Genomic DNA, 27,834 nt, shown 5'->3' on the forward strand with positions numbered 1-27,834 from the left:
TGTCAGAAACTAGGACTGCAACCCCTACTTTTTTCTGTTTTCCATTTGCTTGGTAGGTTTTTCTCCACCGTTTCATTTTAAGCCTAGGTGTGTCACTGCATGTGAGAAGGGTTTCTCGAAGACAGCATACCAATGGATTTTGGTTCTTTATCCAACTTACCACTCTGTATCTTTTAATTGATGCATTTAGCCCATTTACATTTAAGGTTAGTATTGCTATGTGTGGATTGATCATGTCATCATGATGTTGGCTGGTTACTTTGCAGACTTGTTTATGTGGTTGCTTTATGGTGTCACTGGTTTGTGTATTTCAGTGTGTTTTGGTAGTGACTGGTAACTCTTTCCTTCCCATATTTAGTGCTTCCTTCAGAAGCTCTTGTAAGGCAGGTCTGGTGGTAATGAATTCCTTCGGCATCTGCTTGTCTGAAAAGGATCTTATTTCTCCCTTGCTTATGAAGCTTACTTTGGCCAGATATAAAATTCTGGGTTGGAATTTCTTATTTTTTAAGAATGTTGGCCAGGTGTGGCAGCTCATGCCTGTAATCCAAGTCCTTTGGGAAGCTGAAGCGGGTGGATCACGAGGTCAGGAGTTCGAGACCAGCCTGACCAACATGGTGAAACCCCTGTCTCTACTAAAAATACAAAAATTAGCCAGGATTGGTGGTGGGCACCTGTAATCCCAGCTCTCCAGGAGGCTGAGGCAGGAGAATTACTTGAACCTGGGAAGTGGAGGTTTCAGTGAGCCAAGATTGTGCCACTGCACTCCAGCCTGGGTGACGGTGTGAGACTTCATCTCAAAACAAAAAAAAAACACTTGTGATTGCATTATGAAATTCTGTTTTTTGATTGTTTGTTGTTTTTGAGATGGAGTCTCCCTCTGTCACCCAGGCTGGAGTGCAGTGGCAAGATCTCGGCTCACTGCAAGCCCTGCCTCAGCCTCCTGAGTAGCTGGAACTACAGGTGCCCACCACCATGCCTGGCTAATTTTTTTGTATTTTTAGTTGAGACAGGATTTCACCATATTAGCCAGGCTGGTCTTGATCTCCTGACCTCGTGATCTGCCTGCCTCAGCCTCCCAAAGTGCTGGGATTACAGGCATAAGCCACCATGCCCGGCTATGAAATTCTTGTAGTGTGTTTTTCAGCTCTATCAGGTAGGTTACATTCATCTCTATACTGGCTATTTTGTCTGTCAGCTCCTACATTGTTTTATCATGATTTTTAGTTTTCTTACATTGGGTTTCAACATACTTCTGTAGCTCAATTAACTTTGTTCCTATCCATATTCTGAATTCTACTTCTTTCATTTCGGCCATCTCAGCCTCACTCCAGTTCCAAAACCTTGCTGGAAGGGTGATGTGGTCATTTGGAGGAAAGAAGACACTCTGGCTTTTTGAGTTTACAGCATTATTGTGCTGATTCTTACTCATCGCTGTGGGCTTATCTACCTTCAACCTTTGAGACTGCTGACCTTTGGATGGGGTTGTTTTTTTTTTCTTTTATCCTATTTGATGACCTTGAGGTTTTGATTATAGCATAAGGTACATTCAGCTGGCTGACTTCATTTCTGGGAGATTTTAGGGGGCCAATACTCAGCTCCCAACTTCTGGACTGTGTGCTCAAACTCTGGGGGCCTTGTATTGGGACCCAACTTTGCTCTCTGGATCCTCAAGGATTGGAGTTCACTGTGCTGTGGGGGCCAAAGTGTGGCAGCTTGTAGTGTGTTTTTCAGCTCTATCAGGTAGGTTACATTCATCTCTATAATGGCTATTTTGTCTGTCAACTGCTGCATTGTTTTATCATGATTTTTAGCTTTCTTTCATTGAGGATCCCCTGCACAGTGTTCTTTGTGCAGTATTAGGGCACGAACAGGGCACTGGCAGGGCTTTCTGGCTCTGTACCTGCCAAGGGTCTCTCTCCAATGGTGGGAGCAGGGAGCAGTGGCCAGGGAGGAGAAGGAGGGCAGACTGCACTCCCACATGCTGGCAAGGCAAGGCAAGTAAAACCCACCTGTGTAGATGTGGGCCAGAAAAGCAATGTGGGAAGTTGTGGTGGGCTTGGGGGAGGCTGCAGTATAGGGAGGGAACATGCAGGCTGGTGTGTAGCCATAGGGGCCATATCACTGGAGCTCTCCACAGGTCAGGCACTGTCTGCTGGTGCAGAAGCCATGGTGTGGGCCCCCAGGACATCTGAGACTGCCCTGTAAGCAGGCATGGCCATGCTGGGGCCCCGGGAAAGGCCAGCAAACCAAGAAGTGCTCAGGTTGGACCAGCCCTATCTGATGTGCAAGACTACCCTGCAGAGATTAGGTCTGACAGCTTCTCTAGGGCTAAAGTCTCTTAAAGGAGCAAGTCAAGCCTAGAGGGACGGTCGTCCCTGGCTGTGCTCCACTACAAATACCCTGGCACCAAACCCTCTGGGCTCCACGTCAGCTGGTGTGCTGCCCCACCACTTCGCTAAGTAGCTCTCCCTGCTACCTCAAGTGTCCGTGGTGGTCAAGGGAGCTGTTCCACTTGTCTGCTTCTAGTCAGCCATCTTGTTCTCCTCTGTATTTTATTTTATGCATTTAAAGGTATTATTCTGAGAAGGTATCCATAGTCTTCACTAAACTGCTACAGAGATTCCTGGAAGAAAGACATTTTTTAAATGCCTGCATTAGATTGATTGTAAAATTCCTGTAACCTCCATATCTCTTAGCTTTTCTTTCTGTTTCAATCTTTCTATCTTTTTCTCTCTTTAGCTAGGTAATAGAGATCTAGAAGGCCCTCAGTTAGGGCAATACATGACCAACAACAGCAGTTTTGAGGTCGGGAGAGCCACAGCTCACTGCTCTGGTTTCTTATTTACTCACAGCTTCTGATCCAAGGGACATCTCTGTCCTGTTTTTGAACATTCATTAATTTTTTTGTCAGTGCCGCAGTCTTCTTGAGAAAGGAAGAGATGATCAGTATGCATGTGGTTGGCCATCTTAAAGCTGGGATGCATATATCAATTTTGCATTTAGAAAAAGAACGGAAAAATGCAGTCATATATTATTGATCTTTCTTTAATTTTTTTTTATAAGGGAGGAGACCACCCCTCATATTGTCTTATGACAAATTTCTGCCTCCAAAGAAAGAAAAAGTAAAAACTAAAAGGCAGAAATGAAATCCACATGCAGACAGCCCGGTGCCACACCCTAGGCCTGGTAGTTAAAGACTGACCCCTGACCTAATCGGTTATGTTATCTATAGATTACAGACATTGTATAGAAAAGCACTGTGAAAAATCCCTATCCTGTTTTGTTCCAATCTAATTATCAGTGTATGCAGCCCCCAGTCACATACCCCCTGCTTGCTCAATTGATCACGACCCTCTCACATGCACCCCCTTAGAGTTGTGAGCCCTTAAAAGGGACAGGAATTGCTCGCTTGTGGGACTCAGCTGTTGAGACAGGAGTCTTGCTGATGCCCCCGCCGAATAAACCCCTTCCTTCTTTAACTTGGTGTCTGAGGATTTTTGTCTGCAGCTCATCCTGCTACACTTAAAATAATATACTCTTCCAAAGCTATTTTACAAGTGAGAAAACTACAGGTGGTACAAGCTAAGCATTTATTCAGTCATGTAGTTAGTTAATGACAGGGATGGGAATAGAATGCAGATCTGCTGGTTCCTTCTATAACACCTGCCCTTTTTAGCCATGTTATGATACACCTCTTTCCTCTCCAGGAGCTAACAGTGTTGATATTACAAGCCATAGCCTAGAAAAATCATTCTGTTATTTATTTTGTTATTGTGCATATGGTTCTCTTTGCCTGAAATACTGTTCAGTTGGTTAGTCAACAGATAGTTTAGAACACTTGAGGTGTTTTCAGGCACTGAGCACCAAAAATGCGACATTGAGCAAGATCCAGTCCCTACCCACACAGAACTTATAGTTAGTCTAGTAACAAAGATAAACAACAAACAAATACTTAATTTATCTCCCCTTCTTTTGGTGACCTTCTATTCACCTTTCAGGATCCAACTGAAATGCAACTTCTCTGTGAAGCCTTCTGGGTAGAGTTAGTTGTCTTTTCTGAACATGGTCCACACATCTGTTATCAACTGAGAACAGGTTTTTTATTTTAATATTTTAGTTAACAGTGTATTCTGTCACCCCACTCACCTCTATTCCCCGACCAGGAGGTAAGGACATGGCAGCTTTGCTTATTCATTTTGCTCTCTACTTCAGGACCTAGCACAATGCCTGGTACATGGCAGGCAATAAACATGTGAATGACTAGAACTGAAGGCAAGAAAATAGAAAGTTCTTTATGGCTCATTTCTGTATACTGCATACCTACTTGTGTTTTTAAATTTAAAATGGCATTCCCCATTGATGATTTTTAAGTCTATGATTGGCAAAAATCTATTTTCACTGTTTGGGCTAGTGGCCAAAATAAATGGAAAGAGACACGTAAGCACTTGCCAGCTGTTGTTCATTACAAAACCTTAGTCTATTCAGAAACTTATTGAGAAAGTTCACCTTTTATTTCCATTTATCTGAGTTGACAGTCTCTACAACCTAAACCCATTAGAATCCACACCTCCAAATTCATTTAGTTCTGTATGACCTATGATTACAGAAATTGAATCTCTAAAGAATCTCAATTTCATTATTTGACTAACTCTAATTCTTAAAACTTCATAAAATTATTTTTGAATTATTGTTGACAAGCCAGGTATCTAAGTTTCAAGAAAAATAAATCAAAATTAGTTCCATATTTATGTAGTCGTGGAAAAGGGAAAAGGCTGCGTTGCCCGGAAGGAGGCAGCAGTTTCCCTTCTGCTCTCTTTTTAGGGCTATATTCCCTTTTGTGAGTGATACCCTTAAGAAAAGCAGAGACCACTGGGGTAGGCAGTCACACAATACTTATAACCAGAGCCCTAATTAAAAATGGGCCTGAGATCTGTGAAGGCTAGAGTGGGGATGGTGCCTTGAATGTTGTAATTTCAGATCTTCATATAGTTTTTGCAGGAGGTAGAAACTTTCATTCATGTTGAGGCAGATTCATCCTTGGTTTGGGGATAATTATCTAAATGGACCAGGTTAGATATGCTTATATTAAGCCAGATCCTTTTCAGGAATTCGGGTTTGACAGCTGTATCTTTAGAGAGCTAAACTTTTCTGCATAGTAATGGCAAAAATTGTCTTTATTATGGGCAAAGCTACATATCAGCAGTTTACTATGTCTTTGGGGAAATGTTTCCTTTAAAGTGCAGGTGTAGGCTACCCTAGCCTGTATGGTATTGTTTATTGTAGTAGAAATGCTCATGCTTCCTGTTTAAACAGCTTCTCACGGGAGATTGGGAGAGAAGACTTTAGGACTGCAGAGAAACTGTGGTTCTGATTTTGAGTTCATGCTGGATAAAATGTTATAAAAATAATGGGACTGGGCTAGGCTTAATGCTAAAAGACTGGCCTGCTATTCTGTCATACACAGTAATATTCAAATGCAGATTTTGGAGAATATGCCCCATTGGATATTTTGCTTTTATATGATGATATCACAGAGACCATAGGGAGAGGCCTGACCCCATGAGTGGGGGAGGGCTGGAGTTTACCCACAGGAAATAAACAGGAAAAGAGGATGGGGAGGCAGGCCTGAGACTAGAGGGACAGAGGGAGAAATGTGGTCCTCTCCTGGGCTCCTGGAGATTGGGGCCTGGACTTTTAGCAGAGCGAACCCGCTGGAGGTTGCTGAAGGGAAAAGATAAACAGACACTGCTAGAAGGTCCAAGTTTGAGAACAGGGAGGCACTCTCAAAACAGGGGTCCCCAACTCCTGGGCTGTGGACCAGGAGCAGTTCATGGCCTGTTATGAACCGGGCTGCACAGCAGGAAGTGAGTGGCAGGCAAGCAAGCGTTACCACCTGAGCTCTACCACCTGTCAGATCAGCGGCAGCACAGGAGCTTGAACCCCACTGTGAACTGTGCATGAGAGGGATCTAGGTTGCGTGCCCCTTATGAGAATCTAATGCCTAATGATCTGAGGTGGAACAGTTTCATCCCAAAACCCTCTCCCACCACCATCCATGGAAAAATTGTCTTCTTCAAAACCGGTCCCTGGTACTAAAACGGTTGGGGACTGCCGCTCTAAGAGCCCAAAGCAGACTATGCTCTGGCTTGTGGATTCTGAGAACATTCAGAATTAGTAGGCATTTTTGTTTGTCAGTTTTATAATTCCTTTCTCATATCCTTAAACATTCTGCAAAATAATGTTTGGTCTTCATCATGCTGTGGGAAATTAAAGGGTCTGTGTCCACCTTTGGGATCATCTAGCAAAGGGAAGAAAAGCCTTTCTCCCCCTGAGACCAGCACAGCTACAGTGGCATCAATCCTGGGGTTGTGGGAGATGAGGGGTGACAGTGGTGGAGCTACGATGAGCAATCTGCCACCACAGGGATGGCTAGGGCAGTATGGGTTTGTGGAACATGTGACTGACTGGGAGGCGCAAAGACCTACTTGCAGAGAGGGGCCTCATAAAATACAGGATTTTCTGTCATTAGATGAGATGAAAGTTTGAGCCACGGTAATTTGGACATTACAAGGTAAACCTGACCTCCTCTTTAATCACCATCTGGTGCGTCCAGGTAGACTGGGTGTATGTATATGGAGCACACCATAAAACAGTCTTTGTATCTTAGTAACCTGTTTAACATGGGTTTGCAGAATATAAAAGAAAACCGAAACGGGTTCCTAATCGAATCTGTGAAAATCTTATTGAACATTTTATAGTCACATTCCACGTATCCATTTGTTAGTACTCTAATCATGTAATGAACCCCATCATGTGCCAAGCAGTATGGTAGAAACCAAAGTCGATCCACTGACGTGTAGCTGGTGTCAACTCCTCAACACTCAAGGTAGAATTATGACAGCATATTCAATTTTCCTATTTAAATGAAAAATGACTTGAGTCCCCTCATGTTAGGTTTGTGTGTTGTCTCTTTTTTGGGACCCCTTTCCCTTCTTCTAGCTCTTCTGAGAACCCTGGAGGGTGTACACATTCCAACTGGGAGGTCCATTTGACTTCTGCTTCAAGTTAAGGTAAGCCCTAATATCAAAGCACCCACTGCTATTCCTGCATGCCTCATAGTGTTGCTGTTGAAAGTTGGCCTTCCACTGTCAGCCAGGCCCTGTAGCAGCTCAGTGTCAGACACTGCTGCTGATCCAGTTTACCGCATCAGCTAGCGTCGTACTTTGATGGAAGGTGTCTTCATGAGAGACTCCATTCTTTTGATGCCATGATCAACAGAGAATGTCCCTTGCTGGATCTCCCAGTCTGCAGCATTTAGTGCTCAGTCCTTTGCATCACATAAAACCATTCCCCCTCAATCCCCACCATCAATCCACCTTCACTCAGACTGGCTGAAGCATTAGCACCTCACAGACTGCAATACCAGAGGCCAGCCCACTTTCCTTTTCAACTGTAAAAATACAAAAGCACTATATTCATACTTCTCACAGACAAAAGGCCCTTTCATGCCCTCAGCTAAAGTGACTATCTAGGTGGTCTCCAAGGCCACCTCTCCAGGCAGCAGTTTTCTCTTGACCTTTAGACACAAAAGCTCCTTCCTTGGCAATAGGATTTAGAAAGCTGCCATGAATCCCAAACTCCAAATTCCAGGATTCCCATCTATCACCTCCTGAGAGGTGATTAGCTTTTGTGTCTCAATAATTCAAGTTCCAAGGCCTCCAAAAGCAGAGGAGACAAAACTTATGTTTAGTTCCTTACAAGGCATTCTTGTTCCAAAGGTTAAAAGACTTCGTGCCTCTGTGATTTCTCCTGTCTAATAGGGAAAATATGCATGGGAATTAAAATGAAAGTATAATGTAAGATATATGAGGAAATAGGCCGGGTGAGGTGGCTCACGCCTGTAATCCCAGCACTTTGGGAGGCTGAGGCAGGCAGATCACAAGGTCAGGAGATCGAGCCCATCCTGGCTAACACGGTGAAACCCGTCTCTACTAAAAATACAAAAAATTAGCCGGGCGTGGTGGCAGGCACCTGTAGTCCCAGCTACTCAGGAGGTTGAGGCAGGAGAATGGTGTGAACCGGTAGGTAGAGCTTGCAGTGAGCTGAGATCACGCCAGGCTGGAGCCTGGGCAACAGAGCAAGACTCTCAAAAAAAACAAAAGATATATGAGTAAATAAAGGCAGAGGCAGAAGCACCTAACTTTTTGGGGGTTCTGGAGGGGTAGACCAGAGGAGTTCAAAGAATTTTAATTATGCCTCAAAAAAATAGTAGCAGTTTTCCCGATGAATAAGGCATTAAACCCTTTCTAAGTATGCATTCATATATCACTAATTCAATAAGTATGTACTAAGTATCTGCACAGTGAGTGACACTATTCTAGCTGCTATGGGTAGAGCAAGAAGCAAGGCAAACAACTCTCCTCCTCTCTTGGAGGTGGAAGGCAAAGAGCTATGCAGGCAGCTTGTTGTCTGTGTCCCACATGTGGCTGAGTCACACAGGTCCTCCCAGCAGGCTGTCTTACATGGCTAACTATGCCCAAGACAACAAGCATCACCCTAGACATCGTCCACCAACGTAAGGTGGGTCAATATTTATTAAGCATTTACTGTGTCCCAGGCTCTGTCTGTTCTATGTCTATTATCTCATTTAATTCTCACAACAACCCTATGAAGATAGTAATTTATGACGCCCATTTTACAGATGAGGAAAACAGAGATACTCATGATCAAGAGGATTGTCTAGGGTCAAAGACTTCATAGGTAAAGGAGCTGGATACAAACCTCAGCATTTTGATTCCAGAGCCTGGACCCTCAGTCATTCTGCTTAGTTCCGCCAACAAACATCCCTCTACTGCCTCTTTTAATTACACTGCTTCCTTTTCTTCACTCCCTGGCATCCTCTGCCCCTAATTCCTCATGCTCATCTTTAGTTACTTGTCTCCTTTCCCTGTACTGTACCCACTCAGTATCTTAATGGGAGGCAATTAGCTGGGACGGCAGGCAGGAGCTACCGTCTGACTGCTCTCAGAAATCAGGGGGTTTTACTTCCAATTTAAGTTTCCTGCCTAAATGCCATACTTACTAAGGGAGTATGACAGTCTCCCACACACCAATGAGAAAGAAAGGCAGTTTCAGACATCTCTGAACACATTCTTAGCGTGTTCTATCATTTCCACTGGACTAGGAGCTCCTTGGAGCCTGCATTTCAATTATCATCTTTGCATTCCAGGTAAAGACAAAATCCAGGTTCTATCCCAGTACCAACCACAGAAGGCACACATGCGGTATAACACTTTTTTTTCTTGTAAAATGGGAAAGTATAATTGAATTTAAAAATTATTTTTATTTAGATGTTTTGTATATTTACCATAAAGTGATTGATGATTAGAAGCTGAAGAGAATTGATAACATAAGAAGATAATGCATTTCGAAGGGGTTTTGGAAACAAACAGCGACAGAAAAAGGTAAGAAGAGGCCAATTGCCATGGCTCACACCTGAAATCCTAGCACTTTGAGAGGCCGAGGCAGGTGAATAATCTGAGGTCAGGAATTGGAGATCAGCCTGGCTAATATAGTGAAACCCCATCTCTACTAAAACTACAAAAAATCAGCCGGACATAGCGCTGCATGCCTCTAGTCCCAGCTACCCGGGAGGCTGAGGCAAGAGAATCATTTGAACCTGGAAGGCAGAGCTTGCAGTGAGCCAAGATCGCACCACTGGACTCCAGCCTGGGCAACAGAGCGAGACTCCACCTCAAAAAAAAAAAAAAAAAAAAAGTAAGAAGAATTATCAATTATAGAAGGAACTAACAATGATGATAAAAGTACCAAAAATAATTACCATTGTATTGCATTAAACACTGTTTTAGGTGTTTGCCTATGTTATTAGCATTTACCCCTCATTCTCATAACAAATCATTTTATAGATGAGAAAATTGAGACTTGGAGGGCTTAAGAAACTTAACCGGGTGCGGTGGCTCACACCTGTAATCCCAGCACTTTGGGAGGCTGAGGTGGGCGGATCATCTGAGGTCAGGAGTTCGAGACCAGCCTGACCAACATGGTGAAATGTAATCTCTACTAAAAATACAAAATTAGCTGGGCATGGTGGCACACGCCTGTAATCCCAGCTACTCAGGAGGCTGAGGCAGGAGAATTGCTTGAACCAGGGAGTTAGAGGTTGCAGTGAGCTGAGATTGCACCATTGCACTCCAGCCTGGTGACAGAGCAAGACTCCGTCTCAAAAAAAAAAAAAAAAAAGTGTATTTATCTATCTCTATATATATACATTTAAGAGTCCGCCTTTACTCTTGTCTAATTACCCTTTCTTTCCCAGAGGTAACCATTTTCTTTATGCATTTACACACACACACACATACACACACACACACACGCACTGGGTTTTCTTTTTCATAAATGAGATAATGGACAAGATTGAGTTTCAGGCCTTTTCATATTTCAAAGCCAGAATAAATATACAAGGACTGTAACCTGTTTATCATTCTAGGCCTTTTTTCTTAAGGCCCTCCAATCTAATTTGTATTGTAGCCACTGCAAATGTATCATAGGCAATGGGAACTGGGCTGCATTAGAGAAAGAGGTGCATCAGTAAGATCTCCCTGGGACATCTGACCTTGTAGAACCTCTCCTCTTGTGGCTTTAGCACTGCAAAACCAAGCTGAGAAGAAAAGGATGGAAGAGGAGAGTAAGGGAGAAATGTATAGGCCCCTTGGGTCCTTGGATGTCTGGGCTGTTAGGGTTTGGATACAGTTCTCACTAGGACTCTAAACTCTTTTGCCTCTTATAGCCAAAGGGATAGAGTTTGAAGCATGTAAGATTTTGGGAAACATGCAACTTACCAAGGTCCAATCATTGATGATTGGAAGTGAAATGTGCAATAAAAGTCAACTGGGAGTTAACTCAAAGGCATTTTGAAAGTTTGCTTCAGTGAGTTAAAATTATAGCCTTTTGTCCCAAATTTCTCAACAAATACTCTATAGAAATTTTTAAGCCCCAGAGTCCTTAACTAATGTTATTTAAGGCAATTTTATGTGTCTAATTGTACAGATTATTTGCTAACTTTTAACCAAGAAATGATCTCAAAATACCCTTGTGTCTACTGATATTTCAAGGTAAGGGAATACTCTGGAATGCTTCCCATTTTCCAAATGTAATATTTTCCAAAATAAACTTTGGAGTAACTGCACGGTTGATATCATGTGAACATTTTAATTCACACAATCATGCTGCAGTTTATGGGAGCTTGGCTTTTTTCCAGGAGGTTTGGAAGTCCAAAAGCTGGCTGTTTCTTCTCTGTGGGAGAAAGATGGAGCATGTGAATCAGAATTGGTAAATTGGAGAAGAGGTCACAAACTGAATGGAGTTAAGCAAAGTGCAGTGCAATCTGCAGTGGGAGAAAAGCCAGTTGTACAGAGGGGAAGGACTGGTTACCATTAAAGTCTTCAAAATTGAGACCTCAGAGGAGAAATGAATGGAGAAATGAATGGAGAACAACTCCTTGTTTCTCTCTCTCTCTCTTCTAGAGGATGGGACTGGTATAATGAGATCCAGGTGCAACCCTTGAGATATCAGGGATCCCCATCCTGGTCTATTCAGAAGTCCCCCAAACTTTCAGTACCTATAGTTCATGTACTGCCTCTTCCAAGGAGCCTCCCTTGATGGCTCAATTGCAGTCATCAAATGACATCTCACTATTGAGATGATCTGTTTCCTTGTCCTTTTCTCAATGGAATGTAAGATTCTTGAGACAAAGATGTAACAGGCACACAATAATTATTTGTTGAATGTTGGCTGTATCAGCTTCTCTGGTTGGAAATAATCCCCCCTCCTCTGAGCTCCCCTGGTGCTTTGCACTTACCTCACTCATGTGATCTTTTTCACATTCCACCTTGTACTATAATTTCTGCATTTTTTAGCTCCACTATTAGACTCAAATTCTTCTGCAACAGAGATGAGATAATGCATGTAAAGCATTAGTACCATGTCTGCTGAATAAATGATAGCTATTATTATTTGTGTAATAATGCACCTGGAGGAGCAGAAAATGCATTTTATTTAAAAAACAGCTTTGGAAAATCACATTTGAATAGATCTTTATTTTGCAAGAATCACTTGAGTGAATTACATTACTACAAGAGACCTACTGCCTTGGAAGAAGGAATAATATGATGACTTGGTCTTGAAATATCTGTTCTTTCCCATTCCCTTGGAATAGAAGGCTGGGGTTAAGTAGGTGAGTCAGTGCTAAGCTGCACAACTTCAGGGGACACCATGCATATTGTAATAGATTGCGATGGACGTGTTCTGAGGGGCACAATGTGGGTGGTACCCCTGGAGTTCTGCAAGGAAGCCACCCTGAAAAAAGAAAAGGGAAAGAGGCTTTGACCCTTTATCTTTGAGGTCCTAGGTTAGAGGTCCCCAAATGGATTGGGATGGTACTCACTGAGAATTATTAGCAGGAAAGAAGAACAAGGGCCCCAGAGAGGCACTTGCCATAAGGGAAGGGCTGTCTGCAGAGCACTGGGCTCAGCAAAGCTTTCTGACTGAGGCTAGATGCCATTGGGAAAAAAGGATGGATCTGAATCACTGAAGGGCCACTGTAACCTAAAAATCTTTCTGGGCTCTCCCCAGCACCAGTCAGAAACACCAAGTAGATCTAGAAGTCTTTTTTCCTCTCTATTTTACCAGCTGCTTTTCCTCAAGGGTCCAGGAAGTTGAGACTGATGTTTTAATTTCACTTCAAGTTTACCATCCTGTACTGTGTATGCTCAGCAAGTGTTAATGACTAATCAGCTAGCTGGTTGAGTGAATATTGAGTTTTGGTTGAGTTTTAATATTGAAAGAATTGGAGTCATTCATTATTATTTGATTCCAGACATGAAACAGAATGGCAATTCGAGGAAAATAGTCCTATGTGATTTTGTGTGTGTGATTTTTATTATTAAAAAACTAAATCTATCATTATATTAAGAAGCTTTCTTTTTATAAGCTTATAACCATATAAACAAGAATACTCTCAGCCCTACCTTCTCTGGCCTCAATGTGGCTGTCAAGATATTGGGTCTGGGTCAGTCAACACTAGGTTTGAGTCATGTTTTGCAACCTATTTGTTTTGTGATCTTTAGCAACTCACTTAAGTTCCAAGTGTGTTTCTGGTGTATAAAAGGGGACAACAGGCTGGGCGCAGTGGCTCATGCCTGTAATCCCAGTACTTTGGGAGGCCAAGGAGGGCAGATCACGAGGTCAGGAGATCAAGACCATCCTAGCTAACACGGTGAAACCCCGTCTATACTAAAAATACAAAAAATTAGCCGGGTGTGGTCGCAGGCGCCTGTAGTCCCAGTTACACCGGAGGCTGAGGCATGAGAATGGCGTGAACCCGGGAGGAAGAGCTGGCAGTGAGCTGAGATCGTGCCACTGCACTCTAGCCTGGGCAACAGAGCGAGACTCCATCTCAAAATAAAATAAAATTGAATTAAAATTAAAAAATAAATAAATAAAAGGAGACAACAATCGTACATGGTTCATAAAATTAGATGCTACGTGTCAGACACTAAACCTGACACAAAATAAGCATTTAATAAATGTTAGCTATCACCACTTATTATTTCCTTCATCACCAAACTCCACTCTGCATCCTTTTATTATTATTATCATTTTTTTTTTTTGAGACGGAGTCTCACTCTGTTGCCCAGGCTGGAGTGCAGTGGCATGATCTCGGCTCTGCCTCCCAGGTTCAAGTGATTCTCCTGCCTTAGACTCCTGAGTAACTGGGACTATAGGGGCGAACCACCATGCTCAGCTAATTTTTGTAATTTTTAGTAGAGACGGGATTTCGCCATGTTGGCCGGGTGGTCTCGAATTCCTGACCTCAAGTGATCCACCTGCTTCGACCTCTCAGAGTGCTGGGATTACAAGTGTGAGTCACCATGCCCCGCCTCACTCTGCATCCTTCTGCACCTTCTCTGTGTTCATATTTAAATATCCTACAATCCAGTACCCATGACCCACATACTTTGATGGAGTTTTTTTCATGGGTTTTTGTTTTTGTTTTTGTTTTTGTTTTTGAGACAGTCTCGCTCTGTCACCCAGGCTGGAGTGCAGCGGCGCGATCTCGGCTCACTGCAAGCTCCGCCTCCCGGGTTCATGCCATTCTCCTGCCTCAGCCTCCCAAGTAGCTGGGACTACAGGAGCCCGCCACGAGGCCCGGCTAATTTTTTTGTATTTTTAGTATAGACGGGTTTTCACCGTGTTAGCCAGGATGGTCTCAATCTTCTGACCTTGTGATCCGCCCGCCTCAGCCTCCCAAAGTGCTGGGATTACAGGCGTGAGCCACCGCGCCCTGCCTTTTTCATGTTAAATAGTTCTTTATATATATATATACATAAGGGATATAATATACTTTGATATACATATACATAGTGAAATGATTACTACAGTCAAGCAAATTAATATATCCATCTTCTCACAGTTCCTTTTTTAAAAAAGTTTTCTAGCTTTTTTGAGATATAATTGACAAAATTTTATAAATTTAAAGTATAAATGTGATAATTTGATACATGTATATTGTGAAATGATTACTATAATCAAGTTAGTCAACACAGCTATCACTTCACTAGTGAACTTATATGTATGTGTGTGTTCATGGGGGCGGGTGGGTAAGAACATTTAAGATCTCTCAACAATTTCAAGTGTACAGTATTACATGGAAACTATAGTCACCAAGCTGTATGTTAGGTCCCTAGAACTTACTCATCTTAAAACTGAAAGTTTGCTCCCTTTGACCAACATTTTCCCATTTCCCCTGCCTCCAGCCCCTGGCGACCACCATTCTACTATTTGTTTCTATGGGTTCAACTTTTTAGATTCTATACATAAGTAAAATAATACAGTATTTGGCTTTGTCTGTCTGGTTTGTTTCACTTAGCATAATGCCTTCAAGGTTCATCTATGTTGCAAATTATAGTATTTCCTTCTTTTTAAGGCTGAATAATATTCCATTTGTCTATACATAACACAATTTATTTACCCATTCATCTATCAACAGACACGTAGGTTGTTTTAATGTTGTGGGTACTTTAAATAATGCTAGCGTGAACATGGGTGTGCATATTCTCTTTGAGATATTGATTTCATTTCCTCTGAATATATACCCAGGAGTGAGATTGTTGGGGTCATATGGTAGTTCCATTTTTAATTTTTTGAGGAACCTCCATACTGTTTTCCATCTAACGGCTGCACCAATTTACATTCCCATCAAGAGTGGAGAAGGATTCCCTTTTCTCCACATCCTTACCAACATTTGATATATTTTGCCTTTTTGATGATTGCCATTCTAACTGGTGTGAGATTATATCTCATTGTGGTTTTGATTTGCAATTTCCTGATGGTTAGTGATGTTGAGCACCTTTTCATGTACCTGTGGGTTATTTGTATGTCTGCTTTGGGCAAGTGCCTACTGAGGCTCTTTGTCCATTTTTTAATTGGATCATTGGTTTTTTGCTACTGAGTTGTATGAATTCTTTATATATTTTGTATATTAACCCCTTATCAGATATATGGTTTACAAATGTTTTCTTCCATTCCATAGGTTGCCTTTTCATTCCATTGATTGCTTCATTTGCTTGTGCAGATTTTTAGTTTGATACAGTCCCACTTACTTATTTTTGCTTTTGTTGCTTGTGTACTTTAATGTTCTTTTAAAGGTCTTCAATGACTTTCTTACTGCCAAGGCCAATGAATACTTTTCATTGTTTCCACTGCTTTCTTTGGGGTATTTGATACCCGCAAACACTCTCCTTTTTGGAATTCTCTTCCTTTTGTTTCCATGACAATCCATTCTCCTGATTTTCCCGATGAACCACAATGTCTCTCTTCTCAATTTGCTTACTTGGCTTCTTCTTCTGTTAGCCAGACCTTAAGTATTATTACTCCAATATTTAATTATTCACCTGTCTTTCCTTTTCACCCGGCACACTGCTACCTTAACTTCAATTATTATTCATACTCCAACTACTCTTAAATATATATTTATACTTCTATGTTAATCTCCAGACCTGTATTTTTGACATCTTACTTGACATCTCCACCTGGATTTCTCTTGGGAACCTCAAACCTGGGGTATAGAAAGTAAAATGTATCCTCTCCCACTCCAAACCAGCTCCTTATTCTGTAGTCATTTTTCTATTAGTGGTATTACTACTTCCACATTCATTCAAGTAAACCGATGTTATCTATAACTTCTCCCTCTCTCACCACACCCCTCCGCACCCCACTGCCATCAATATGCACTCATTCTATTTATTCTACTCCTAAACACTTCTCAAATCTATCTTTTCTTCTACATCCTCACTGCCAGAACCTTGATTTAGGCCATCATTTTCTCTTGCGCAAATATTGCAGTAGCATTCCACATAACTGTCATTTTCTATTTATAAAATACAATATCACTCATCAGCTAAAATCCTTTACAGACCTCACACTCAAAACTGGACAGAACCAGAGTGGGGCTGCTAGAAAAAAAAATAATAATAAGAAGAATAATTTACTTTTAAATTTTCAAAAAAAATCTTTTTTTTTTTTGAAACGGAGTTTTGCTCTGTCACCCAGGCTGGAGTGCAGTGGCGCGATCTTGGCTCACTGCAACCTCTGCCTCCCAGGGTCAAGTGATTATTCTGATTCAGCCTCCCAAGTAGCTGGGACTATAGGCGCCCGACACCTCGCCCAGCTAATTTTTTGTATTTTTAGTAGAGATGGGGTTTCACCACGTTGGCCAGGCTGGTCTCGAACTCCTGACCTCAGGTGATCCACCTGCCTTGCCTGCCGAAGTGCTGGGATTACAGGCATGAGCCACTGTGCCTGGCTACATATTTTCATTATGTGGTACATATACACCATGGAATACTATGCAGCCATAAAAAAGAATAAGATCAGGGGCTTGGATGGAGCTGGAGGCCATTATCCTTTGCAAACTAACACAGGAACAAAAAACCAAATACCACATGTTCTTAATTTCAAATGGGAGCTAAATGATGAGAACAAATGGACACACAGAGAGGAACACACACTGGGGACTACTGGAGGGTAGAGGGTGGGAGGAGGGAGAGGATTGGGAAAAATAATTAATGGGTACTAGGCTTAATACCTAGGTGAGGAAATAATTTGTACAACAAACGCCCATGACAAAATTTACCTATATAACAAACCTGCACATGTACCCCTGAACTTAAAAGTTAAAAAATAAAAATCCATTTCCTTTCTATTTTGCATAGTGAGCAGGGTAAGTGAGCATGCTTATGCATAGATAAAGTTTATGGGAGGAAGAGGAGAATATATTTATCTTCTGTAATAGAAGCAGCCTTACCATAGAAGGACCCCCTGGTGTATGGCTTGGCACATGGTAGGCACACAACTGTTGCTAGTCGAACAGCTGGATGGATGGATGCCCAATATTTTGTAATGGGGATAAGTAGTTTCCAAAGCTCTCAAGTTGCTAGTGGGCACCCAAATAAATATATAGGTTCAAGGCAGCTGTGATTTGGGGCCACGCAAGTCACAAATCAGGAATGTGGAAATCGGTCTCGTATCAGCTCAGTGCTGCTTCGACTTTTTCCTTCTGGGCTCCTAGCCATGAGGTTTGGCAAAGCTACCTCCATAACATTTCACATGTTTACATTGCAATAAATTGACCACAGTACTTAATTTCATTTTTTTTTTTCTTTTTAGAGATAAATTCTTGCTCTGTCTCACAGGCTGGAGTGCAGTGGCATGATCATAGCTCACTGTAACCTCAAACTCCTAGGCTCACCTACCCTTTCTTACCTTTTTTGTGCCCACTTATTCCCCCCACCCACCTGCCACCTCAGTCTCCCATATAAATAGGACTACAAGTACACATCACCACTCCCAGCTAATTTATTTTAATTTATTTTTATTTTTTATTTTTTTCTGGAAGAGATGGGGTCTCATTATGTTACCCAGGCTGGTCTCAAACTCCTGGCCTCAAGCGATCTTCTCACCTCCCAAAGCACTGGGATTGCAGATGTGAGCCACTGTGCCCAGCCCTTAAAATTTCACCTTAATTTCACCTGTGAGTTCCAGACTTAGTCATCTCCTAAAATGATTTGTAATCTTATTCCCCTATTAACGGTTCTTTATTACAAAAATCTGTATTAAAAAAATAAGCAAAATCCAAGAAAAAGTTTTCTCACAAAATAACCTTTTAATCAAATTAATGTTGTTCTTGCTATTGTCCAGCTTTTCTTAAATGCATATTCAATTACTAGATAACTTGCAATAACACTGTAGAACTTTATATTTGACATTTTCATTTAACATTATGCCATGTCTACTGTTCTGTTTTGTTTTAGTCTTTGTTTTCTTACTTTTTTGTGCCCACTTCTTCCCCCCAGCCATCTCCAAATACTCTCTGCCCAATGTATCCTAATTCCACTAAATTCTCATGAAACCACATATGAGTGTATATATGTATAATTTGTTTATTGTTTGATAAAAGTGAATCACATTCCATATAGTTTCTGCTATTTATTTTCCTCATTTGATGGAACACCATGGATATATTTCCAGGTCAATAGATCTAGATCCAATTCATTCAAAATATACCTGCCAAATATGAATGCGTCGCTGCTAATTCAACCTTTATTGATGGACATCAGGATTTTCCAGTTACCATCAAGAATACCACAATAAACATTCTTGTATGTACATCCTTTAGTATATATCGATTACTTCTGTAGAATATGTTCCTGGATTACTGGGTTAAAGGTATGTGTAGCTGGGCATGGTGGCTTATGCCTGTAATCCCAGCACTTTGGGAGGCCAAAGTGAATCACCTGAGGTCAGGAATTCGAGACCAGCATAGCCAACATGGTGAAACCCTGTCTCTACTAAAAATACAAAAATTAATCGGCTGGGCACGGTGGCTCACGCCTGTAATTCCAGCACTTTGGGAGGCTGAGGTGGGCGGATCATGAGGTCAAGAGATCGAGACCATCCTGGTCAACATGCTGAAACCCCGTCTCTACTAAAAATACAAAAATTAGCCAGGCATGGTGGTGCACACCTGTAGTCCCAGTTACTCAGGAGGCTGAGGCAGGAGAATGGCTTGAACCCAGGAGGCGGAGGTTGCAGTGAGCCGAGATCGCACCACTGCACTCCACCCTGGGTGACAAATCAAGACTCTGTCTCAAAATAAATAAATTAATACATAAAAATAAAGGTAGGTGTAATTTAAATTTTAATAGGTGTTGCAAGATGACTTCCCCAAAGGTTGTATTCCTACATTCCTACAAGCTTATTAACTTATCAGTGCAAATACTATGAAAAACAGTAAAGCACCATGGTTAAGAACAGAAGCTTTAGATCAAGACTATCTGGTATAAATCCTAGCTCTTCCATTACAACCTGTGTGACCTCAAGCAAGTTAAGTAATTATGTCATACCTCAGTTTCGTATCTGTAAAATGGGGATAATAATAGTCGCTACTCATTATTGATATGTATAAATGATTGGAACAGTGCCTGAGTGTACTGAGTATATAATAAGTACTCAGTAAGGGTCAGCTGTCATTATAGTTATGATGAAGTGAAATATTAACATAATCAATTCACTACATTTCCTCCACTGTTTTTTTGTCATCAAGATATGGTAGAAGATTTTCCTGGCCTATTTCAATGTGACACAGCCATCTCAGCAATTGTTTTTTATTTCCTTATTTCTTTTTGTTTTCAGCAGTTATTAATACTAGCAAATCAGGATTTTCCAGCCATTCACAGCTATGACACATCATTTCACACTCTTCTTCAATGTGTTCTAAAAGTATTTCTATCTGAGTCTTTCAGGTTTAATGAGCTCAGCCCAAAGAGCAGTGTTCCTAAACGGTGCACAGCAGCAAGAGCTCATGGCCATTCTGGTACAGAATTGAGGCCACGTTTTCACAGTAATAAACAGAAAAATATCGTATTTCTCTACCCCTTTTTAATTTGAGAGAATGTCAGTAGCTTTGTGTGAAAGGACTCATGCTCCAGAGAAAAAACAGGTTTTTGTTTGTTTGTTTTTTGTTTTTTTACAAAGGGCAGAAAGTAAACATTTCATTTGACTGAGCCACTGATAGAGCAATCCACTCTGCATCTTCCAATCTGTTTGGTTGGAGCATGTAGTGAGTATTCCAAGTACATATTTGCACTAAGTTCAGTTCAATGTGGATTCAAACAAACAGAAAGATCAATATTTGGAAGTTCTTCTACAGATTACTTTTGTGATTAAGAGACAAAAGCAAAAGCAGCAGTCAGCAAACTTACAGACAGAAGGCTTTTTTTTTTTTTTTTTTAAACAGAGTCTCATAATCTCGCCCAAGCTGGAGTGCAGTAGCGCTATCTTGGCTCACTGCAAGCTCCTCCTCCCAGGTTCACACCATTCTCCTGCCTCAGCCTCCCAAGTAGCTGGGACTACAGGCACCTGCCACCACTCCCGGCTAATTTTTTGTATTTTTAGTAGAGACGGGGTTTCACCATGTTAGCCAGGATGGTCTCGATCTCCTGACCTTGTGATCTGCCCGCCTTGGCCTCCCAAAGTGCTGGGATTAAAGGCGTGAGGCACCGCGCCCGGCTGACAGAAGGCTTTTCTAAAGCAACTTTTAGGGAATGTTGCAGAATCAACCCACATTCAATCCACTAACTCCATCAGACATTTACTGAGCACATGTTATGTACAAGACACCATCTTAGGCATTGATGGGGATAGAGTATAAAGAGAAATACGGCAGGATTGGAGTTAATTCGGCTGGAGGAGAAAATACCATGCAGGCAGTAATAAGCCATGCATTAGGTCTTGGTATGAAGTCAGAGAAAACTCCATTCAAACTGACTTAAACAAACAAACTAAAAAATTATTCATGGCTGGGCATGGTGACTTATACCTGTAATCCTAGCATGTTGGGGGGCCGAGGCAGGAGGATTGCTTGAGGCCAGGAGTTTGAGACCAGCCTGGGAAACAGAGAGAAACCCTACCTCTACCAAAAAAAAAAAAAAAAAAGCTGGACATGGTATGGCATGTGCCTGTAGTTCCAGCTATTTGGGAGGCTGATGTGGAAGGATTGCTTGAGGCTAGGAAGTTGAGGCTGCAGTGAGCCATGATCGTACCACTGCACTCCAGCCTGGGCAACACAGCAAGAACCTGCTTAAAAAAAAATTAATTCACTTATATTATGAAAAGTCTGGCTTCGGCCAGGTGCAGTGGCTCACACCTGTCATCTCAGCACTTTGGGAGGCCAAGGCGGGCTGACCATCTGAGGTCGGGAGTTCAAGACCAGCCTGACCAACACAGAGAAACCCTGTCTCTACTAAAAACACAAAAAAATTTAGCCAGGATGCCGCATGCCTGTAATACCAGCTACTCAGGAGGCTGAGGCAGGAGAATCTCTTGAACCTGGGAGGCAGAGGTTGCGGTGAGCCGAGATCGCGCCATTGCACACCAGCCTGGACAACGAGAGCAAAATTCCGTCTCAAAGAAATAAAGAGAGAAAGAGAGAAAGAAAGAAAGGAAAGAAAGGAAAGTCTGGCTTTAAATGCGGGTTGATTAAAAGGCTCAAGTAATGTCACTGGGACCCCAAATCTCTTCACCTTCTGGATTTGCTCTCCAAAGTGTAGCCCTCACTCTGCATGGTGGTTCCTACAGCCCTACCTCTATGTATTCCCTGATTTCAGTATGACAGAAAATAGAACTTCTCTTCCCCAATAAATAGTATGATGTAAGTCTTGGATAGGACTTGCAGTGGCCTGAATTTGATTGCAAGCTTATCCTTAAACTTATTACAGTGGTCAAAGGAATGTCATGTTCTAACTGGGCAAGTCTGAGTAACTTGCCCAGCCCTGGAGACAGAGGTGAGGTTAGCATTTATCAAAGCAAATGGACCAAGCTTCAGATAATGGGTAATTCCTCAGAGAAAAAAGAAAAAAGGCTGGGCACAGTGGCTCACACCTGTAATCCCAGTACTTTGGAAGGCCAAGGTGAGAGGACCACTTGAGCCCAGGAGTTCAAGACCAGCCTAGGCAACATAGTGAGACCCTACCTCTATTAAAAAAGAAAAAGAAATCAGAGAGGAGGAAATGGATTCAAAACCAAATATAAAAGAGGAATAAACATAATATAATGAGCAGACAAGGGTAGAGACATATTCTGGCTTTGTAGATCTAAGAAAGAACCACTGAAGTAGAACCAAAAGAAACCGAGTTCAAATCCCTTCCCATTCTGAGAATCTCTGATTCCGGGGATTGTCCTAAAACCCACAGCTATTATAAAGTATTGGCAGTGTGATCTAGTAGTTGAGTTCTTTCTAACTCTGATGTCAGACAAGTCTGGTTGTGAGACCTTTCATCTCTAAGTCTATTTGCTCATCTGTAAAATGGGGGTAATAATAGTCCCTTCCTCATAAGGCTTTACAAGGATTGAAAATGATGATGTTTATTAAAACAAATACACGTTGAGATTAGATCCCCAGGTCTTGAGATAGTGTATGGTTTTATGTCATCATCTCCCGTTTCCATTTTAGCCCACTGAAATTAGTCATACTAAAGGTATGAATGACCTCCCAATGGCTAACACCAATGGATAATTCTCAGTCTTTATTTGATTTGACCTATGTATACTAACACTCTTGATAACTCCCTCCTTAAAATTATTTAATCCACTTTCTGACAGTTTTTTCTTTTTGGATTTTCTTTCCATCTATACTACTACCTTGCCTTCTCTGTACTATTCTCTGGATCCTCTTCCCCTGTTTGCCCCTATGATGTTGGGTTCTCTAGGAGTCTACGCCTTGTCCTTGTTGTAGGCATCTGATTATATTCATGACTGCCCATTGTCTTTTGATTAACATTTCTATGTTAGGAGAAATTTTTTCTTTTTCTTTTTTGAGATGGAGTCTCACTCACTCTGTTGCCCAGGCTGGAGTGCAGTGGCGCAATCTCGGCTCACTGCAACCTCCGCCCCTCCGGGTTCAAGCAATTCTCCTGCTCAGCCTCCCAAGTAGCTGGGATTACAGGCACCTGCCACAGCGCCCAGCTAATTTTTTGTATTTTTAGTAGAGACAGGGTTTCACCATCTTGGCCAGGCTGGTCTTGAACTCCTGAACTCGTGATCTATCTGCCTCAGCCTCCGAAAGTGCTAGGATTACAGGCGTGAACCACTGCGCCTGGCCTAAAATTTTCACATTTAAGTGGCAAATTTCTCAATTTAGAAAAATTGAACTCAAATTCCCAGTCTCCCTTGCAACAAAGATGCAGGCACACAACTTTAGCACCATCAATCAGTGTAAACCATACAAGTCTTAACTAGAAACTTCGTATTCTTTAGTTATCATCCCTCACTTTCCCCATCTTCCCAAACTCTAAGCAACCACTAATCTCCTTTTTGTCTCTAAAGATTTGCCTATTCTGTACATTTCATCTAAATGGAATAAAATATGTGATCTTTGGTGCCTGGCTTCTTTCACTTAGCATGATGTTTTCAAGGTTTATCTCTATTGTGGTACATATCATACTTCCTTTTTATAACTGAATAATATTCCATTGTATGAATGTATCATATTTTGTTTGTCCATTCACCAGGTAAAGGACATTTGGATTGTTGCAGGTACTATTATTGCTACTCCTATTTTATTTTAGAAATACGAAAGTGAAGCTCAGGGAAGTAAGTTCACCAAGGTCAGACAGGTAGCAAAGCTGAAATGCACACAAACTTAGGTGTGTCTGATGCTATCTTTCTTTCTCTTAACCACTAAACCAATGCCTCGTACCATGCTATACAGCCTTGTAAGGCCAACACAAAAGAAGATGGGGCTGGCCGGGTGCGGTGGCTCACGCCTGTAATCCCAACACTTTGGGAGGCCGAGGTGGGTGGGTTACCTGAGGTCAGGAGTTCGAGACCAGCCTGGCCAACATGCTGAAACCCTATCTCTATTAAAAATACAAAAAATTAGCCAGGCATGGCAGGGCGCGGTGGCTCACGCCTGTGATCCTAGCACTTTGGGAGGCCGAGGCGGGCAGATCACAAGGTCAGGAGATCGAGACCATCCTGGCTAACATGGTGAAACTCCGTCTCTACTAAAAATTAGCCGGGCATGGTGGCGTGTGCTCGTAATTCCAGCTACTCGGGAGGCTGAGGCAGGAGAATTGCTTGAACCTGGGGAGGCAGAGGTTGCAGTGAGCTGACACTGTGCCACTGCACTCCAGTCTGGCCAACAGAGCAAGACTCCATCTCAAAAAAAAAAAAAAAATATTGAAAACTACCTAAATACTTAACAATGAGGAAACAGTTAAAGTATGCGATATATAAACAATTATGCAGCTATTAAAATTGTTTACCCAAACAATGTAGAAATTTAGGGAAATATCTGTTATGTTTTTAAATTTTAAAAAAGCCACAATACAAATATACATTTTTTACAAAAAGTATATAATCACAACTATTACAGATATAACATAGTAAAAGATTAAAGATAAATATATCAAATATACTGAACTATTAAGGAATTTTTTTCTTTCCACTTTCTGTTATTTGCCAAATTTTCTATAATGAGCATTGATGACTTTCATAATGGGAAAAAGTAAAATAAACTTTGCTCTTTGAAAAAAAAAATTAATAGGTTGTGTTACGTGTGTTAAGTTAACTGATCCCAAATTACTCCCAACTCACTGTGACACAGCCCATCTGACCCAGGAGAGTGGTGTGCATGTATCTCTTTGAAGCTCCAGCCCCGGAGATAAGCCCTCAGTTGACCTGTGGGCCTGCTGATCAGCTAGCAATGTCAGATAAGGAATTTTAAACACAGAAGGAAACTTACAGGGCCACTGGCTGGTCTACATCAGGAGAGCGCAGTCAGTCCAGTTTTTGTTTCCCCTGGTCAGTGGCCCTGAAAGAAAGCAAGATTACACTGTAGCTTTTGCACTGTATCCAGGCAGACAGGCTCCACCACTTAAAGAGCTGAGGAATGCATGGCTAGAGATAGGGGGAAACAACACCCATGGAGAAGCACACAGATAAGATCTCCAAACAGAGACCCTGGTTAACAGTTTCCAAGGTCTGAGGTGTAAATAAAACCCTCTAGGACACAGGGAATCACATGCAGGTAGGAAATTCCTGACTTGACCCATTGGAAGGGGTAGGGGCCTTCTGAATTTTTTCCCCTTTTCCTCATTCTTTCACTTGCCAATTATTTTTTGAGTACATAGAATAGCCAGATGTGGCTTCTTATAGGTTTTGCTTATAGACTAATACAAGGTACAACAGGCAGACAGACAATAAGGTCCAGGGTACATGATACCCTGACTGTGATATTAGGGATATCTTCAACTCTTGAGGAAGGCTTTTTGGAGGATGTTAACTCTAAAATAAAACCTTAAAAGAAAGGTTAACTTGACAGTGGTGCAGCAGAGTGGAAGAGAAGTTTCTTCCAGGCAAGAGAGAGAGATAGAGAACAAATTTGAAGAAGCTTCAGAAACTTGAAATGGAAGGCAGGAAGAGGGGAAGTGGTTTCTTCCAGATCTCCTTGATTGAGTTGGAGAATGGAGAGAGGAAAATGAAGAAAAATGAATATTCTAAAGCTTTCCTCTTCTTTCTCTCAAAATTTTGCCCTTTTCCTTTGTCTTGATCATGCTGTTCTTAGCTCTCTTACCACCTGTGCTGCTGTTTCCAGGTTGCAGAGGAAATGAAGGTTCAGAGAGAGCCCAATGTTGAGGCCTGAGCTCCATATAGATGCTGCTGCCATCACAGCATCTCATCATAGATGAGACCGACCAGGCAGGCCAAAGGTGGCTAGCCATTTGTGTTGCCCTTAAACACTGCAACTGCCATTATTTTCAGTTCTAAGGGGCCAATGGTGAGGGTTGGGGGTGTCATTTATTCATTTTGCATATGTTAGCTGCAGAGTGGGTATCCACAGATGTAATTCACAGCCTCATTGGGAAGATAACACATGAAATTATGTTATATGTTTACTTTGTTTGAGACAATAGTGGAGTATGGAATATAACAAACTTTTCTTGAGTCCTTATTGTGTGTTAGGTATATGTAAAGTACTGGGGAGAAAAATAATTTAAAAAAAACCTATTCTAGGCAGGGCATGGTGGCTCACACCTGTAATCCCAGCACTTTGGGAGGCCGAGGTAGGCATATCACGAGGTCAGGAGTTCGAGACCAGCCTGGCCAACATGGTAAAACCCTGTCTCTACTAAAAATACAAAAAATTAGCTAGCTGTGGTGGTGTGTGCCTGTAGTCCCGGCTACTTGGGAGGCTGAGGCAGCAGAGTTGCTTGAATCCAGGAGGCAGAGGTTGCAGTAAGCCAAGATCGCCCCATTGCACTCCAGGCTGGGCGACAGAGCAAGACTCCGTCTCAAAAAAAATAATAAAAATAAAAAATAAATAAATAAAAATAAAAAACTTTTCTAAAGTAGCTCAGGTTATTATAGCCTGTGTTTATATGTAAGGGAAAGAGAACTAAATGGGAAACTGAGGACTAAACTTTGATTTTTTAATCTTGCCCAAATTTCTATCTAAGCAGTCTGGGGAGTCATGTCCTAGAAATCACAAATTCTCATCAGATGGGTTTTATTTAACTCTATATATCATGACTTGCTTTCCAACCTGACTCTGGCAAAACATGAGACAAGGAAGAAAATAAATATATTTTACCCCAAAACATGTTTCTTTGCCATATCTTGAATTGTCCCTGCAAAGCTGTCCTTTGTGGGGAAAATTTGCATCTGTAAGGAATCTCTATTAACATAGCTAGATCTTTTTCTTCCAGGTCCTCCCAATCCTTTTTTTTTTTTTTGAGACAGAGTCTCTCTCTATTGCCCAGTCTGGAGTCCAGTGGTGCGATCTCGGCTCACTGCAAGCTCCGCCTCCCAGGTTCACGCCATTCTCCTGCCTCAGCCTCCCGAGTAGCTGGGACTACAGGCGCCCGCCACCACGCCCAGCTAATTTTTTTTGTATATTTAGTAGAGACAGGGTTTCACCGTGTTAGCCAGGATGGTCTCGATCTCCTGACCTCGTGATCCGCTTGCCTCGGCCTCCCAAAGTGCTGGGATTACAGGCGTGAGCCACCGTCCCCGGCCTAGGTCCTCCCAATCCTAAAGAGATTAACTGAAAGTCTAGCACCTTTTGAAGATCTTAATAGGAAACATTTGTCATCTATTGTCTCTAAGGGCTGCCCCTATAAGACTTCAAAAGAACCTTGGTCTCCACAATCTTTTACTTTTAACCTGAACATTTTCTTTCTACGATCCCAGGTCTTTAGGTAAACTCAACCAAATGTCAACCAGAAAAAGTTTAAATTTACCTATAGCCTGGAAGCCCCCCCACCCCCCACCAACCCGCTTTGAGTTGTCTCGCCTTTCTGAACCAAATCAATGTATTTCTTAAATGTATTTGATTGATGTCTCATGCCTCCCTAAAATGTGTAAAACCAAGTTGCTCCCTGACAACCTTGGGCACATGTTTTCAGGACCTTCTGAGGCCTGTGTCATGGGCCATGGTCACTCATATTTGGCTCAGAATAAATCTCTTCAAATATTTTACAGAGTTTGACTCTACAAAGCAAACACTGAAATGCAGTTTAAAAGTAAATAATTGTATTGTGAACCTATTTAGATAGATTCATTAGCTTTCTGTCCTTTTGTACAACTCATTGAAGGGCTGCATTGAATAATAGGTGGCTGTCTCACAGCTCCTTCGCAGATGAGAAAGCTCACAAAACTATGATGTGATCAAAAGGACATGAAGTCAACTTTGAATCT

The sequence above is a fragment of the Rhinopithecus roxellana genome, chromosome 15 (genome assembly GCF_007565055.1).
Source record: "Rhinopithecus roxellana isolate Shanxi Qingling chromosome 15, ASM756505v1, whole genome shotgun sequence".
In the NCBI taxonomy this organism is placed as follows: Eukaryota; Metazoa; Chordata; class Mammalia; order Primates; family Cercopithecidae; genus Rhinopithecus; species Rhinopithecus roxellana.